Consider the following 15,740-nt stretch of genomic DNA (forward strand, 5'->3'; position numbering starts at 1 on the left):
GTTCTAATAGGACTCCGTTATTGACCAACAGCTTGAAGGACTGTGAAAAAGGCAAATGAAGGATTTCTGTGCTTTTGTTTTTTTTTTCTTCAAATGAGCTTCTTTTTTTTATTGTTCTGTTTGTCCACACGGTGCGGGACGACCGCAGAGGAAGAGCAGGAGGCACACGGTCCTCAAGCACAGACTGCTGCTTTAACGTCCCTGGAGAGGGACGCTTAGCTGGTGGACATTCGCTGATATGGTGGGGTTATTTTTGGGAGAACCGGGAAGTGAATTTTCTCCAGGAGCACACCTAGCTTGTGATATCCTGGGACAAGTATTATACTACTCGCTTACACTTATAGAGAGATTTTCTGGACACTCCACTCACAGCACTTTACAGGTAATGGGGATCCCCTCCACCCCCACCAGTGTGCAGCCCCACCTGGATGATGCACCAGTCCGCTCCCCACACACCAGCTCTCAGTGGGGAGGAGAGCAGAGTGATGGAGCCAGTTCAGAGAGGGGGGTTATTAGGAGGCCATGATTGGTAAAGGCCAGGGAGGAATTTGGGCCAGGACATCATGGGAAAAGACAGCAAGTCGGGGAGGAGGAGGAAGAGGTGAAAACAAGGCTGGGGTCAGAACAAACTGGGAAAAAAATGGCACGCTGCAGCACACCACCCACAAAGTCAGCCCGTGAGGGAAAACGGCACGCCTCTAGCTCCGGCGCTGGGAAGAGAGTTAAAGTCAAGACGTTATTGGCTGAGGGTGGGATAAAAACCAAAGAGCTCTTCATCACTGCTTCCTGTTAGCCCAGCTCTGGATTCTGACCTGTCTATTTTCGCTCATAGTAAAAATATTAGCACAACACTTTGAGATGGTTTTAAATGATTTTCACCTCTGCATGCCGTGTAAGGACAGAGCCTCTTTTTGTGCAAAATACCAGTCTCAAGGACCGGCAACAGTCCAGGAAACGTTACCAATGAAGTGACCCACCCCTCTGGACATCCTCCTGACCTGACGCTGGTCTCTGACTCATCCTCTCAGGTGTGTGGTGATGTCACGCCTGGAAGATCATGTTTCCATTTCCTTCTCAACTCTTTTTTTCAGTCCAGACTCTAGCTATCGCTTAGAATCAGTGTTGTTTGAAACTGGACTAGAAATAAGGGGCTTCAACAGCTTCTAGCATTACCTTAATAACCATGTGAGACTCCAGCCTGCAAACAACCCACTGAGACAGATCACAAAGAGGATCAGACTCAGCCGTTTGTCTCCTGCTTTCAGGTACAACTCGGGCCGAGCAAGTCTGGATAAGAACTATTTGCTCCCCTGTGATCAACACTTCAAGAACACAAGTAGGGTTACATGACCGGTTGAAAGGCCCATCCAGCTCGTTGGGTCGTTAGTAGCTAATTAAACCAAGGATCTCAGTCAGACAAGAAGACGAGGGTTTGGTTTGAATGGCACAGCTGGGTCAACTGCTCCCCACTCCCACCCCCCTTTGTGTAAAGAAAAGCGGTTCCCCCTCCCCTACTTCAAATACCCTTCCTTGTGGTTTCCATTAGGGCCCTCTCACTCACGTTTCAGCCCCTTCGAGTCATCAACATTTTTTGCTTCGGAAGGGGAAAGAAAGCTGTGTGTGTTATGGATTGTGTGTCTCACCCCCTCCGCTGCGAGTTCACACTGTGTCCTGTGTCCCCCAGGCGCGATACTAACAGACACAGGAAATCTCTCAGTCCCACTGCAAGATCTCTTTCAAACGATGTGTCATAACTATCTTCTCCCTTTAACCATAACCCTGTTGCACGGTCTTCTGGGCTGGTAAGATTTCATCCGTCACGGAGTTGCGACGTCGGGAGAGCGCCATAAAACACCTTTCCCCAGCGGGACGATAAAGGTGGAACTGGATTTCTCCAGTCGGCTCATCTGTCGCCCGTGGACAGTGCGACGTCAGGGCGAGGAGGAGGGACAACGGGGGGGGGGGGGCTACGCCCTCAAAGACGAACGGGCTAGTTACCCACAATGCCGAGGGCGCGTCCGCCACACACGCACAGCGTTGACGGCACAGTGCTCCAACTCGGAGGTCATCAACGGAGAAGAGGAGGCAGCAGGGGTGCCAGACAGCTCCAGAGCCCGGAGACCGACGCCGCTCAGAGCCTGAGGTGAGAAAGTAAAGAATTTGCAGGTACCAAATAATAACAGGAGCGCCAAAGGCCAACAGTGCCCATCCTTCTTTGCAGTACAGACACATGGCTAAGATATAAAATGAGACCGAATTAAGAACATAAGCAAGGGAACTAATGAGAGGAGGACATTCCAGGCATCCTGACGACTTGGTCTCCGGTATCTGATTAATCCCAGGCAACCTGCTTCAGCTAATGGGCTAGAGGGGCTCCTCTGGTTCGGACCGATCTGCCACTCCCACATTTCCAAATCCTCGTGCATGCCGTCTGTCGGCGCTCCCTCACTCCTCGTGGGGCAGCAGCAGCTGAAGCGACTGCCCTGTCGCTCGCGCCCGTCTCGGACCCTCCTCCGAATCCTGCTCTGCGCTGCCCCCTGCTGTCACCCCACCTGCCTCCGCACAAGCCTCCGAAAGGCATGGGGCGTCGAGATCCCACCCCCCCCCACACACACACACACTCTCGGGTCAGTGTGTGTGTATGTTTGTGTGTGTGTGTGTGTGTAATGGGGTCAGAGCTTGTGTGAGCCGCCCCTCTCCGACTGACAGATCAGACACCAGACAGCTGAGCGTCGGGGAGGGGGGGGGTGAGAGAGGGAGGATGAGACAGCACTGAAGACAGGATCTGCCCAGAGGTCCTTGCTCTCTCTAGCCAGAGCGCAGCTGTTCAATCCTCCCTGCTCCCCCTCCCTCCGCGGCGCCCCCCTCTGCTGCCCGGCTCAATCAAATAAAGGCGGCTGCTACCGCCACGTGCCTGTTCAATACTGCCTCCTGCTCCCCCGGCAGATGACAGGACCCCCCGCGCCAGGGAGATTAACCCCTGCACTGCCAGCGTTGGGGGAGCCGGGTCCAGGTGGCTCAGGCAGCCCCCCTCCTCGCTTACCGCTGGACGATCGAAGGGGGTTCGACAGCGCAGGGCGCGGAGCTGCGAGGCTGGGCGGCGGAAAGACGAGACGGCAGAGGGGGTTTCGGGAAGAGGGCGGGACCGCGGCCAGGGCCAGGCACGGGCTGGACAAGTGGGCACTGACGGATAAGATAAGATAGATAAGATCATTTTATCAGCCATATAAAATTTCTTGCATTAGGAATGTGTCTTTTCGCAGACCCCAGCTTGCTCTCCATGAGACACACAGACAGGGAGAGAAGCTGGGGGTCAGAGCGCAGGGTCAGCCATTTATACAGCACCCCTGGAGCAGCTGGGGTGAAGGGCCTTGCTCAGGGGCCCAACGGAGTAGGATTCCTCTGCCGGCCGCGGGATACGAACCGGCAACCCTCCAGCCACAGGCGCAGATCCTGAGCCACAGAGCCACCTCAGAGCCGGAGCCAGAGCTCAGGAAGATCCTAGAGATTCCTGGCTCAGCCTCCGGGTCCCAGGGAGGAAGCACGCAGCCTCCCAGTTGCTCCCAAATTACCGTGAAATCGCGCTTTAACAGACGATTAAGATCATCAAGCCGCAAATCAGCGAGAGACAAATAAACAGGGCATTAGACTTTATTTACACATTATAAATCCCCACGAGAAGGCCTTAATAAAGCCCACATGTAGAAAGAGCTCTCCTCATTCCGCCACAGACCTCTCCCAGGGAAGACTCGAGCCGGGACAACGGAACGGCGTGGGCAGCTCTGGCACTGTGACACGGGATAAGGGATGATCCGAGCTGGACGGGCCAGACGCCCCGCGGTTTTCCCCACACCTTCCACACACTGTTCCGACGGCGTTCCTAATCCACGAGGCGCACCTTGGGGCACCTTTATTGCGCACCCCAGCGCACTGGATTTTGGAATTCTGCAGAACTGCGGGTGCCATGTGCCCCCTGGGGGGGGGATGAAAATGACACAGCAGCACGTATTCTAGAGCACGCGGCCACAGTGATTCCCGAAGGGACCTACTGCCCGGACAGGGGGAAAGGCCACCGCATCTCTTCGGTCCTGAGCCAAGAGGATTACTGGGCGATCCAATTAAAAAGACCCCGAGCCCTGACAGGTACAGTGCTGAGGAAATGAACCAGGAGGCACCACCCCTCCCAGCTCAGCCATCACACACACGGGCACAGAGTCACTGCTGGGAATTAACAGCAGGGGCCCACCTGAGGACTGGCAACAGGAGGCGGGCCTCTACACAGAGAGCAGCGGGTGTCTGGAACAAACGACTCAGCCTCTCCGGGATTCGTCCAGAACATCGGGGGGGGGGGAGGGGGGGATGTGGGAGGGAGCAGCTCCCAATCAAATGAGCCGGACAGACTGACTGGCCTCCTTGTGCTTCATCCTTCTTCACCTGCCAGGACCCGAGACTGAGCTCTTCTCCTGGTAGCAGGCTGTGAGACAGATCACCGCATGAGCCTCTCGCCTCGCTCTCTTTCAACACCGCGGAGAAAGCAACACAGATGCAGAATTGTGCACACAGTCGGCGCCATGTGTACATCGGCCTCCTGTCTGCTTCCCATTTCTGAGAAAAATGAACAGAAATAAACGTGCATCGTTTCTTTAAAAATTCTTCTCTTTTTTTTCTCCTCCTTCTACCTGAAACGGCGCCAGTTTCTTGAGAGGCAAAAAAGTGGCCAGTAACTGTACAGATCCTTCTCGGGAGGGAATGAAGTCTGTTTTGGGGTGGGGGGGGGGGCAGAAGAAGACATGTCTCTCAGGCTGACAGGCCAGGCAGCTCAACCAGGAAGAGCAAAGAGAAAGAGAGAGGAGACGGAGACTCGCCTTCGAGCGCAGAAATCCACCCCCGACCGGTGTCTCAGATGTTTCGAAAAGAACAGACTTGGGTGAAATGTCCCAGCAGGCTCTGGAGTCCCGGACAACACGGGAGCTCAGGAAGAGAGTCAAATTAGTCCAACTTCTACCCCCGTCACTGGTCCAAATGAGCCGGTGACCTGCTGGGGCAGGCTGGGCAACCCTGGAACCCAGACCATTAAGAAGAAAATTGTTGGGGCAGAGCAGTGCCTCTGTGGCTCAGGATCTGCGCCTGTGGCTGGGAGGTTGCCAGTTCGTATCCCGTGGCCAGCAGAGGAATCCTACTCTGTTGGGCCCCTGAGCAAGGCCCTTCACCCCAGTTGGGGTGCTGTATAAATGTCTGACCCTGCGCTCTGACCCCCAGCTTCTCTCCCTGTCTGTGTGTCTCATGGAGAGCAAGCTGGGGTCTGCGAAAAGACAAACTCCTAATGCAAGAAATTGTGCATGGCCAATAAAGTGATCTGATCTTATTTAAAAAAAAAAGGTTCAGATGCATCATTTTAAAATGGTCTCTACCAAGAGTGAGAGCGTTCAGATGCCCAGTCGCTGCTCTCAAGGTGTCCTCTCGTCCTCTGCAATGATCGCAGGACACCGACCTCCAGCTTGGAGACGGGGGACGGCCAGGTGCAGTCCAGCCCCCCCGCCCCCGCACAGAGGACAGGAAGCGTCCAGACGTGGCGGCCGCGCCCGGTTCTCACGCAGGCTATTTGAGCAAGCCCGGACCGGGGCTGGTCCGGCCTCTCCGTGAAGTTAACGAGGGCTACTGGCACAGAACCCCCCCCCCCCTCGACATAACACAGCACGAAAAAAAAAGAGAAACAGCAAAACAAGGGAAACTTTCTGAAACCAGTACACGCGCGGCGCTTTGATTCTGTGCTCTTCCTCAGCGAGCGCCGCACCTCCTGTGGAAGAGATACTAATTGGAGCGCGCGGAGGAAAGGAATATGGCATGTATCTTTAATGAGGGCCTCAGTTTGCCTCCCCCCCCCCCTCCTCCTCCTCTCTCGCCGGCTGCTGTTCTCCTGGAGGGAGCACTGCGCTGCAGCACTACTGCAGGCCTCAGCAAAACCAGAGTCTATTTTCTGCCACTTCCTGTTCCTCCTTGCCACGTTGCCATGGCGACCGTGCGGGCCCACGGAGGTCTGTTTCCTGTCTTAGTCACAGAACCCCGGCCAGATTCATCTCGCAGCCTCTCTCGTTATTTCTCTCCCTTTTCTTTTTTTTGTTTTTACTTTTCCCCTTCTACGTTCCTCCCTTTTCTTCGCTGCCTTTTCTGCGATTGAATTTTTTTTTTTCTCCCAGAGACAGAAAGCGCGCCGCTTCTTAACGATTCCCTCCAAACCCCTTGGCGCCGAGCAGCTTTGTCTTTTTAAAGCGGTAGAGGAGCCGCGGTCGTTCGGCTGTTTGGAGAAACTTTGCCCTTAAATGTTTTTTGTTTTGGGCCGACGAAGCCCGTGCTTTCACATGGTCAACGTCCAGATGTGCTGTGGAACACCTGCAGCATGGTATCCCAGAAACAGCCAGTCAAACAAACGTCACTGGGTACTGCTGGGATCCCCCAGCTAAATTACGGCCGTAGGAGACCCTTCCCAAAAACAGCTCTGGGACTGGAGGGGTCCTCCAGCTCTTCGGCAATTTGCTCCACCCCTGGTTCCTGGAAGAGACCATCCGGTCATTCTTCAAGGTCACCTCTGACCTTCTGATCGGCCTCGGCTGTCCGTCACTGTCCAGATCAAGCAAGCGGCCCGCTCGGTGAAGAGAGCTCTGGTCCTGGAGGGCTGAAAAGGGGCTTAGATTTTAGTCCTCGGTCCTCTTCACGCGAGTTAATTTAGCGAATCAAGACTGTAGAAATTGGCGATTTTGTGGGGACCTAAAAAAACCTGGCGGATTTGGGGCTCTCCGGGACCGGGCTCTGGAGATCCCCGACTCCTGAATGTGCTTACCATTAAAATCAAGAAGACTCTGGCCCTCGGGGTAGTTCGCGTGACATCCCAGGAATAATGACTTCGATCTCCCTGTTTTGAAGTTCCTCAAACCAAAAGAGGCGCACGAGCTCGTGCAATCCGTGACTCTCGGGCGGGGCGGGGGGTGTCCGACCTGGATCGCCGGCCTCGTACTCCGGTGCCTGAACGGGCCCCCGTCCCACCCTGCTGGTTCGAGGAGCCCGTAACGGACAGCCTGCCTGGTGCGGCACGACGGTCTCCGGCGAGCCCAGCGAGAACACGGGCTCTGGAACATTTCCACTCCCCAAGCGAAGGGGCTGTGAAGGAAAACACAGGCCTTGGCGGGGTGAGGCACGCAGAACACGGAGATAAAACTCAAAACAACTCAACAAAAAACAGTCCAGCAAAATAGTGGGCAGAAACACAAGAGGAACGCAGGAGCAAGGAGTTTGAGTGAATCAGGTCACGGAGCGTCTCCTGTTTAGCCACAGATCCAGCACAACCCGGACAACACATTTATTGTGCTGGTTGCTGTTATTTATTGTGCTGGTAATGCACTGTCCACATCGTGTGGTGCTGTCAGGCGCACTGTGTTGCCTGTGCATCCCGAGAGATCAGCGTGAATGAGAATAAGGATTCCAGTGGACACGTACATATGGCGATGAACATCTCTCCTCCGCTCCACTACTCCACTGCCCTCGGTGGAAAGACCACAGGCGCTGATTTTAGGATCAACGCTAAACCCCTGTGTCTGTGGCTCGTCCCAGACCTGACCTGGTTCTGACTGGCCGGCGCTGCCCCACTGCTCGGGGCTGGAGCGTCAGTAAAGGCGCCGGGATGAAGGGCCAGGCCAGTCCGAGGCCGACGTCTTGGGACACGAGTGAGACGCATCCCCTCCGGCTCCGAGCCGGCCCGGCCGGGACCCGATCGGGAAAGGAGGGGAGGAGGAGAGGAAGCGAACCGGAGGGGACACAGGATGTCCTTTCTGTGGAAGCGCGCAGAACCCCCTATCCCTGTCCATGCTGCCCCGTCTTGAGCCAGGCAGGACGAGACTGGGAGGGGGGTTCCCCCTTTCTGCATCTTGGTTTAATTTTTGACTTAAACTCACCAAAACAGCCTCCAGGCCCGGCCCAGCCATGACTCAGCAGGAGAAAGCGCCAGGTCATGCGGTGGCCCAGCTCCGGGGGGGCGTGGCGTTCCCGGTAGAGCGCATTATCGGAACGGGCCATCCGGCCCCCTCGGAGCGCTCCGCTTTTTCCCCAGTACAGGATGTCAAGGGCAGGCATTCTTGGCTTCTCCATTCCAATCCATTCCAAGTCATTATTTCCGCAACTCCTTAATCACTGAAGTGCTCTATTAAGCAGCGGGGTCAGTTGAAGTAGCTAAAGATCAATTAAATAATTAAATGAAGCACAGAGGGCTGTCACGTATCCACCCTCCCCCCCCCGGGACCGGAGTGCAGGTGGGCGACTGACTGATGAGACACGTGGGATCTCAGCTGCCATCAAGTCCGTTTGAACATGTTCCGGGAGGGACCTCTGCGCAGGACTCCAGCCCAGAGACGTCGCCGCGCGAGCTGAGAGGGTCCGATCGCTGATCAGGGAGACGAAGCAAACTGGGAGCAGTAGACGGAAACTCGCTGGAGCTGAATACCCAGCAGCGCCATCTTGTAATGACCAGTATAGACAGCGTGTTGCCTCTCCCTGTGCTGTTTAAAGGTCTATTGTAGCAGCCTCTGTCCCCGACGACATCGTGCTTTAATCTGAGGCGCGACGGACCCTTGTCCTCATGCTCTTCAGGTGGGCAGCCGGACAGAGCAGAAGGTCGAACACGCTGGACACTGACGGGTGATGGCTGACCAGTGGAACCAGAGAGTGCAGACTAGTGTCACACTGAACTCTGAAGGATCCTAAAGTCCCACTCTCTGCAACATGGCTCAGGAACTAATCACATGCATGAGCAGCCCTCAGAATAAAAGGACAGCAAAGCTTCTGGTCTCTCTTTCTACTTCGCACCGTCTGGGTACAGAACCCAGTCTGAGCTGGTTTGTGTGTGTGTGTCTTTACATCCTGCGCGCTGGCCTTAATCAGAAAGCACCTCAAGACCCAAGACCCCCTGCTGAAGCCGATACCCCGGCTTCCCTCAAGAAACCGCCGGAGGAGACAAAGTCCTCTGGGCATCAAGCTTCTGTATGAAATCAGAAGCCTGGAAAAGCAGCCGACTTTAGACTAATTAGGCAAAGAATCGGTCCAATCCAGCCACGCAGCGCTTAGCGGCAGCACAGACCAGCAGATCCAGTAGCTATCCTGCCCCCGGGCTACGTGATAAGATCAGAGGAGAGCCACTGATCTCCAGGGCTCCTCCAGGTCCAGCCTTCGGAGAGGATTCCAGGTCACGAGGGGAAACTGGAAAGCAGCATTCTTTAAATCGAGTCCCCAAGGCCTGGCAGACCTTTGAGATTTTGACCCACCTGAGCTCTTGAGGACTTAACTAACATAACATCACATCACATCACTTTATTGGCCCTATACAATTTCTTGCATTAGGAATTCATCTTTTCGCAGACCCCAGCTTGCTCTCCATGAGACACACAGACAGGGAGAGAAGCTGGGGGTCAGAGCGCAGGGTCAGCCATTTATACAGCACCCCTGGAGCAGCTGGGGTGAAGGGCCTTGCTCAGGGGCCCAACGGAGTAGGATTCCTCTGCCGGCTACAGGATTTGAACCGGCAACCTTCCAGTCACAGGCACAGATCCTGAGCCACAGAGCCACCCCTGATCACTCATTTCATTGTGCCCTGGCTTGAGTCAGGCGAAGGTCTGAGGGATCGGAGGCTGGCTGTGGCTCCTGTGGGAGCAGGTCTGAAGCAGGCCGTTCAGCCAGGGCAGGAAGATCGAAGAGCACGCAGTGTGGCCCTCCCACCCGAGTGTGTAACGCCCACCCCTCCTTTCCCCTCTGCTCCTCCGCCCTGGTCGCAGGCTTGGGCTAGATTCGGTCTTTCGGAACGGAAATGACCTCCGCACGAACGCCCCCCGTAGTCCTGCTAAACGCAAACGCCGCTTTTGTTAATCATTTCTGGGAACCGTCTCTCAATATATCCAGGTCTCCACCAGAGCTGGCCCCCAGCAGCCCCCCCATATCAATAAGAGCCCTCTGTGAGTCATGAGACTATCCTTCACTGCTCTGAGCCCCCGATCGGCCTGCAGGGACAGCAGTCGGGGCGGCAATAAAGAAGAGGTATGGTCGTTTAATGCAGGCCCGCTCTGCCCTGCTCTCACCTCGGGGAGAGACACGCCAGGAAATGAGCTCCTTCCAGAGCAATCACTCCCTGCCGGGGGGGGGCAGAGCAGAGCCGAGTCTCGTCCGCGCCGGGCCTGAAGAGTGTGGGCGCTGGGGGGCGGGGGCAGATCTTTGTTTTATCACCAGCCGGGACCCTCCATAATAATAATAATTCCTTAGTTATGTAGCTCTTTTCTGGACACTCCACTCAAAGAGCTTTAGAGGTGATGGGGAATCCCACTACCGCCACCAGTGTGCAGCCCCACCTGGATGCTGCGCTAGTCTGCTCCCCACACACACCAGCTCTCAGAGGGGAGGAGAGCAGAGTGATGGAGCCAGTTCAGAGAGGGGGATTATTAGGAGGCTAGGCTTGACAGACCAGCTCTTGCTCTTGCTCTTTGACCTGAGCGTTGCGAACAGGAATCAATTATTTTTGTTTGGTTTTTGGGGGGGGGTGGTGCTTGGCGGCAGTTCCGACCCCGATGACGGGGGGGTGAGACCGGCTGTGCTCGCGCTGTGCAGCAGAGCTCCCTCTGCGCGCGGGTAGGCTTTGTGCGCCGGCCGCTCCCCTAAAGTAAAACAGGACCCCCCAAGGACGTGCTCACGGGGGCGCGCGAAGGACAGGGGTGGGGGGCAGCTGCAAGGACGCGGACGATCCCGGCTGCGGCAGGACAGGGGAGGCCAGCTGGATGCGGACGCAGACCCCCCCCCACACGGCCCGCTCGCGTTCATGAACCCTTCCGCTGCTGCCGGAGAAAGAGGGGGGGGGCTGACTCACACAGAGGGGCCGGGGTGTGCGTGTGGGCGAGTGCGGGCGCGATGGTGGGGGGGGGGTCTGATCTCCGGGATCGGTTTCCTGGACAGAGGATCACAGCTGGAAGACGCAGCGTCACCGAATTCAGGGCCTCTGGTCGGTTTGGGTCTGACATTTTTTTGTTCCCCAAAGCACACGATCTGGGTTTGGAGTTTGGTTACACTGCTGAATTTGCGGCTCACGGCTTATTTTGCAACAATTTAAAACCTTTTAATCAACATGATTCGACAGTCTGCATTTTCCATATTTTTGTGGGTGATGGTGCATTAGGTGCTACAAAATGGTACCTTTATCTTGCAGGCATAGATGCACAATAGTTCCAACTATTGTCGGCCGAACCGAAGTCAAACCTGCTTTCGTATCGGAACAATAACAGCTTGTACTTGTCTGCATTCTCCAGTGAAGTGACTATACCGTACTCACGAGCAGTCACTGTGAGCGGAGAGCTCCCCTAAACAGCAAAGGGAAACCTTTGATAAATATAATACATTTGCACAAGTAAGCTCTTATTAATAATTAATATAACAGTATCTTCTCTTCTTCGTGTGCGAAGCTGTACAGTAATGCAAATAAGTCCGTCTGAGCCCATGCTGAGCTTTTGTTTTCACTCCTTTTAAAACTCCGAATGTAAACAGATTAAACAGATTTAATTAAACGGAATAATATATGAAATTAAATTTTCGACTACCGGCCCCAGACGTCTTCAAAGCGCGGCTGAGGCGTCACAGTGGGACCTGGCGCACGCGGCGCGTCCCGTTCCAGCGGGACGGCGGTAAGGGCGCGCGCGGCCCTCATGCTGCGGCTTCTGCAGGCTCGCGATTCCACCCCGGGGTCAGGCTCCGTCCCCCCGTTGGCAGACGGCAAGGCACAGACATGATGAAAGCCACAGCGCGTTATGAGAAATAAAACGCGTTCTCTTGCCTACATGACGCGCGCGGTTTGCAAACCGTACACAGCTTGCACTTGCGCGGGTGTCCGTCCCACAGAGGAATCGCGAATCCCTGCCAGGCAACTGAGCTGGAGAACTAAACCAAATGTGACAACCAGTGAACACACTGGGTGCTGACCAGCTGTTGCCAGTCTGGCACTGGTCTCCCACTGGCAGGCATGGCAATGGTACATGACCCATGTGGGCATGTCAGAGGAGCCCTGTCACATGACCCCGTGTGGGCGTGTCAGAGGCGCCCTGTCACGTGACCCATGTGGGCGTGTCAGAGGAGCCCTGTCACGTGACCCATGTGGACGTGTCAGAGGAGCCCTGTCACGTGACCCATGTGGGCGTGTCAGAGGAGCCCTGTCACGTGACCCATGTGGGCGTGTCAGAGGAGCCCTGTCACGTGACCCATGTGGGCGTGTCAGAGGAGCCCTGTCACGTGACCCATGTGGGCCTGTCAGAGGAGCCCTGTCACGTGACCCATGTGGGCATGTCAGAGGAGTGAATGTACCTGCTTTAAGTCTCCCTCTGCATCGCAGGGTTTACAGTGGAAAAGACACTGGCTGATTAACAACCAGCACATCCAAATCTGAACGGATTCCAACAGAAAATAACTACAGATTCACATTTTCAGGAAAAAAAAACCCAGCAAAAAAAGGGAGTGAAATATTCCTACCGCCACACTACAGCTTTGCTGACAGCACAGCTGGAGATGAGCATGGGCTGTGCATGAGCTGCACGTCCACTCAACACACCACTCCCACGCGAGCAGCTCTGGGTTCCTGTTCCCTCCCCAGCTGACAGGGCCGTATTTATTCACCTCGAACATCTCTGGAGCCTCTGGAAAAACAAAATCAGGAGATCAGACCCGAAGAGGTTCAAAGGTTCAAAGTTTATTTATCCAATGTACATCAGTACAGCAGTAACCGCTGGCAATGAAATGTTTTTTTCCGCCAGCACACCAGAGGAAATAGAATAAAAATGACACGAGGCAAAAGCTACAATATAAAATGACATCATAAAACAGGGGGTTCAGTATCTGTGGGCCTGACTCTAACAGCCCCTAAAATCGAACCGCAGCAGGGCTGACCAACAGGCAGGCTCGGCCCTGCGGGGGGAGACCGCGCTCACAGGCCTCCGGGTGGATCACCGCTAAACACCGAGCTTCCGCACACGTCCCAGCGGCGGGGGGTCTGGACCGGCGCTCCGCCGGGCCACAAAGCCCGCTTCCAGACACCTCGGGCCGAGAGCCCAGAGCACCTGCTGCGCCCCCTACAGGAGGGGTCTGTCTTGGCACCAGGCCGTCTCCCCCAGGCGGACAGGCCGCTGCCTCACGAGCTGGCTCCGCAGGGCCACGGCGCAGGGGGCAGAGTCACGGAGGAGGGGGCCCTCGAGGCCACGCGGAAACGTCACGCCGACGATGGATCCCACGGCCCGGAGACAGCCAGACACGCGCACACAAAGCACCTTCTCCCCCTGGAGGGAGCTCCCCTCCGAGCGTGTGTAGAGGTGCGCGTGCGCTAACTGCCCCTTGCCCACCCCTGCAGCAGCTCAGCGTACCTCCCTCACACGCGCCGGCGAGCAGGCGGGGGATCCCAATGGCAGCGCTGCCGCTCCACGAGGAGGGAAGAGCCGTCAGATGGCCGGTGGCCCTCGCAGCCGGGCAGGGCTGCCAGCAATCTGAGCGCTGGGGGCTGCCGGGAGCCCTCCTCTGAAGGTTACTGTTGCAGCGGTAACAGATATCCTTCGGTGTCTGACATCCCCCCCCCTCACCGCCCTCCCCCTGCCCTCGCCCTGTAGCGCTCGTTCACAGCTGGTGCGGTGAGGCCAGGGTGCGAGCCCGACCCCCTTCCCCCTCAATACCACCACTACCGCCCCCCCCCCCCAACCTCCACCTCCACCTCGCTCACGGCACTTATTTCACACATCCCACCCCCGGGGGCTCTCCAGGGGTGCGGAGACCCCCAAAGTGCTTCCAGCGGGCTCGCGGTTTTCCGCGGTCGAGGGTTGTGGCATCTACGCGTGTGAGCGGCTTCTTTTAAAGAAGCTTCATTTCAGCTTCTCAAACAACAGCAACAGCAACAATAGCAGCAGCAACAGCAACAGCAACAATAGCAGCAGCAACAGCAACAGCAACAATAGCAGCAGCAACAGCAACAGCAGCAGCAACAATAGCAGCAGCAGCAGCAACAATAGCAGCAGCAGCCCTGTTTATATCTCAGGCAGGCTTTGCAAAGCAGAAAGAACCGAGGAAACAGGGGGGACCGAGGCGCCACGCACAGGTGAGAGGAGCTGAATCTCACTCAGTTCAATCAGTGGGGAGTATCTCATAATGAACAGGAGGACTGTGTGTGTGTGTGGGGTGGGGGGGGGGGCAGGAAGATCACAAACCACCCTTCTGCATTGTGGATTCTGGTCCACAGGAGTTACTACCTTTCTCCCTCCGAGCAGCGCTCTCGAACTGGGCCAGGAGCGCAATGCGGCACCCCACGTCCTCCCTCCAGCCGACGGCTCACCACCCCCTCCAGTCCCCGTGCACAGCGGCAGGTCTCCGAGTGTCAGCGCCAGAGGTCCGTAAGGCAAGGCGGCCCGTCCCAGGCTTCTCTCCCCTTGGCTCCTAGAACTATGTACAGCACCCCGACGCAACAGGAGGGCGAGATCTAGGCTTCAAACGTTGTTTTCGCAATTCTGCCTCTCTGCTCTGTACAGAGAGCTTGCTGGCCATGTTACAAACTGCCCTCACAACAGCTGTTTACAGTGGCAAGGGAGCAGGTGAGCCCTGTGCCCACTTACCATGAGAGCACAAGAAAACGTAGTGAGAAAAGAGGCCATGTGGACTGTCCTGCTTCTTTGGCTGTTTGTGCCCCTTAATTGCCCAAGAACCCCAGCCACCCTTCCTCCTGAAAGGCCCCAGCAAGTCAGTTTCTACAGCCCCGCTGCTCGGCTTGTTCCAGACACCCACCACCCTTGGAGCAAAGGGGAGCCCCTTCTCGTCACCAGCCTGAATGCACCTCCTTCTAGACGTCCACTCGTGTCCTGCAGGTCCCTGCCGAGCTGCCGAGCTTGACGGAGCCCACCGGGATGGCCCAGTCTGTACTTCTCAGGACTTTAAATACGGGTACGAGGTCCTGCTCTGACGCGGTATTCCAAAGGAGGTTAAACTCATCTGCTGTTTAATTTTGGCTCAACCAGGACACAAGGCATTGAGCTGGATCAGAGCTAATAGACTTCTCCCACTACTCCCCAGCTGGAAATCCTGGAAAAAAAAACAAACCTGAATCGAAGTCTTAAAACTCTAGAGCCATCAATGCATTATTCATGCTTTAGTTCTAACTTAAGAGTTCAGATAGGAGAAGCGTGGAGGCTGTTTTAATTAGGATAAACTCTTCTCCACGCGTTCGGCGCTGGAATAGTATGGCCTACAGCCTTCATTAAAATGGATTTGCACGGGAGGCAGAATAAAGATTATTTATTTATAAGCTAATGCGCCATGCCGAGTTCTGCCAGCAAACCTGGGCTGTACCTGCCTCTGCGCGGTGAAGGTTCGGAGAAGGTAGAGTGGGGGACCCTCTCTCCTGAAACGCCTCTTTTCTCTTTTTATTTTACTGGTCCGTCCGATGATGCTGCAGCTCGCACCCGAGTGGAGAGGAGGGGATGGGGGGGGGGGTTGGGAGGCACAGGAGCCGACGCTGTCGGGACAAAGGAGTGGGAGCAAGTTTGGAGAGAACATGCGAACTCCACACGGACAGGAGCCCCCAGGGACGGAGCCAAACACAGGACCGTGGTGCTCTGTATGAGAGACGCAGACCGTGACATCGCCAGCCCAGCCTGACCCCTTCAAGCTGCTTAAAACGTGTCCTGTACAGTGGAACATGA

The 15,740-nt window shown here is 55.9% G+C and overlaps 1 protein-coding gene across 3 annotated transcripts in view; it reads right to left on the minus strand.

Annotated features, from left to right (window-relative positions):
- ntmt1 (N-terminal Xaa-Pro-Lys N-methyltransferase 1) overlaps positions 1 to 12,704 on the minus strand; it is a 75,993-nt gene extending 63,289 nt beyond the window's left edge. For 2 of the 3 annotated variants that reach the window (XM_088904586.1, XM_088904587.1), the window contains exons 1-2: positions 3,044 to 3,178; positions 1,999 to 2,138 (exon numbers count right to left, since the gene is read on the minus strand). The gene's annotated coding sequence lies outside the window, so the exon portion shown is untranslated. Of the gene's footprint in view, positions 1 to 1,998; positions 2,139 to 3,043; positions 3,184 to 11,217 lie in introns of those variants that run through there. The other variant, XM_088904584.1, reaches the window with a different exon arrangement.
- Positions 12,705 to 15,740: the final 3,036 nt, after the last annotated feature.

This window comes from Atractosteus spatula, chromosome 23 (assembly GCF_055471065.1).
Source record: "Atractosteus spatula isolate fAtrSpa1 chromosome 23, fAtrSpa1.hap1, whole genome shotgun sequence".
Classification (NCBI taxonomy): Eukaryota; Metazoa; Chordata; class Actinopteri; order Semionotiformes; family Lepisosteidae; genus Atractosteus; species Atractosteus spatula.